The 2,367-nt window shown below is 39.4% G+C and overlaps 1 pseudogene; it reads left to right on the top strand.

Annotated features, from left to right (window-relative positions):
* Positions 1-6: 6 nt before the first annotated feature.
* LOC111533638 lies at positions 7-603 on the top strand (annotated as a pseudogene).
* Positions 604-2,367: the final 1,764 nt, after the last annotated feature.

Genomic DNA, 2,367 nt, shown 5'->3' with positions numbered 1-2,367 from the left:
TATGATCACCTTTTGCTGGGCCACATTCAGTCATTCATCGAAACAGAACATCTTCTGTTGAGATTTTCTAGAAGAATGCCAATTATGAACAATATGTCTTTGATCATACATAGGTCTTGTGTGGAACTACTGCGTAATGAGACCCTGATCAGGCACCTGAATGCTACTTCCTTTGATGTGGTTTTAAAAGACCCCTTTCACCTCTGCGGGGTGGTGCTGGCTAAGTACCTGTCGATTCCAGCTGTGTTTTTTTTGAGGAACATTGCATGTGACTTAGACTTTAAGGGCACACAGTGTCCAAATCCTTACTCCTATATTCCTAAGTTTCTAACGGCCAATTCAGACCACATGACATTCCTGCAAAGGGTCAAGAACATGGTCTACCCTCTGGCCCTGTCCTACATTTGCCATGCTGCCTCTGCTCCTTATGCAAGCCTTGCCTCTGAGCTTTTTCAGAGAGAGGTGTCAGTGGTGGATCTTCTCAGTCATGCATCCGTGTGGCTGTTCAGATCGGACTTTGTGATGGACTACCCCAGGCCGATCATGCCCAACATGGTCTTCATTGGGGGCATCAACTGTGCCAACAGGAAGCCACTATCTCAGGTCTGTATTGGTGCTTTCATCCAATCAATGTTTCAAATAAAACACTTTTTAAAAAATGTATTTACTTACGAGTCTCTTCGTATCTACTTATCTTTCCAAAGATTTCATTTCTGCTTCTCATTGTTGTAATAGTCTTCAGTGAGATAAACTTTTAAAGGATCAATGATAGTGCAGTTCAGGCTTTCAATGACCACTGAGAGGAAGGAGAGGCAGGGACAAGGATCTGTCAAAGGATGGTCAAGGAGTGATGTGACTCACAGAGACTGTTCATTTGTAAAGGCACCATCTTCATGGTTGTGGATGTGCTTCATCTCGGCAGCAGCAGGGACACTACATTGAGAACTAATCCATCCAAATCTTGCTGCAAGATTTCAGTAGAAAGGATGAAGGAATAGCAATGTACAATTGTTGACGTGATAATTTTTAGTGGTCCCGTCTTGTAAAAGACAGAGAGGTGACCACAGGAGACCTAAGCACTCAGAGGAAGTAGAAGTTTCAAAGAGGTTGACTCAGTTCAGTGGAATTGGGTCAATGTAGGTGCAATGGATGTCTGTGATCAGAGAATGAAACACAGATTTCAGTTTCCAGAGAGAGAATTTTGGATTATAATAGGAGAATGTTTCTTGTGAAGATGCTACTTAAAAAAAATTCTTAATAGGTTAACTTCATGGTGTAATACAGAATTGTCCAATAGAAATATCATGTAAACCACATACGTAATTTAAACTTTTCTAGTGGGCATGTTAGAAAGCAGAAAAAAATAATCCACCAAAATTAATTTGAATAATGCATTTTATTTAACCAGATGTATCCCAAATATTATCCTTTCAACATGTATTCAATATAAAATTAATATAGTTTTTTTGTTGTTAAGTCTTCAAAATCTAGCATATAGTTGACACTTACAGCATATCTCCATCTGGAATAGCCACATTTCAAGTGCTCAATAGTCATATGTAGTTAGTGACCACAATATGGTCAATGTTTATAAATATTCCGTGGACAAAACTAAAATTCTGTCTTTTCAATTTTTCTATCTATTTTTTTTTTTCTTTTGAGATGGAGTCTCACTCTGTCACCCAGTCTGGCGTGCAGTGTTGGGATCTCGGCTCATTGCAATCTTTACCCCCCAGGTTCAACCGATCTTCTGCCTCAGCCTCCCAAGTAGCTGGAACTACAGGTGCATGGCACCATGTCCAGCTCATTTTTTTTTTTTTTTGTATTTTTTATGAAGATGGAGTTTCATCATGTTGGCCAGACTGATCTGGAATGCCTGATCTCAAGTGATTCACTTGCCTTGGCCTCCCAAAGTGCTGGGATTACAGGCAGCAGCCACCACACCTAGGCAATTTTTCTATCTTTTAAAAGACCCTCTACTGAATCTGCCCAATTCTGGGAAGGATGTCTTAAAAAAAATCCCCATATATAACAAATTCTGCTCAAGTTACAGTTTGGTTCTTAAATAGTTTTTGCTTTATACATAGTGATTAGATTGGTGCATGTAGGTTTGAGACTTGTATTTTCTTCACATAGTTTACTGTTATCATTAAATAATAATCCTTAAAATACATTTTATCTGATACCAATATTGCTACTCCTATGTTATTTTTTGAATTCCCCATCTCTTTTAATTTGAAAATAATTTGTGTGCAAGTGGGTGGCTCACACCTGTGATTTCCACCCTTTGGGAGACTGAGGAAGATTGCTTGAGCCCAGGAGTCTGAGAGCAGCCTGGGCAACATGCTGAGACTCCATCTCTACAAA

This window comes from Piliocolobus tephrosceles, unplaced genomic scaffold, assembly GCF_002776525.5.
Source record: "Piliocolobus tephrosceles isolate RC106 unplaced genomic scaffold, ASM277652v3 unscaffolded_41798, whole genome shotgun sequence".
Taxonomy (NCBI): Eukaryota; Metazoa; Chordata; class Mammalia; order Primates; family Cercopithecidae; genus Piliocolobus; species Piliocolobus tephrosceles.
The sequence above is the reverse complement of the archived record's forward strand: the minus strand, read 5'-3'. Positions and strand labels throughout refer to the sequence as shown.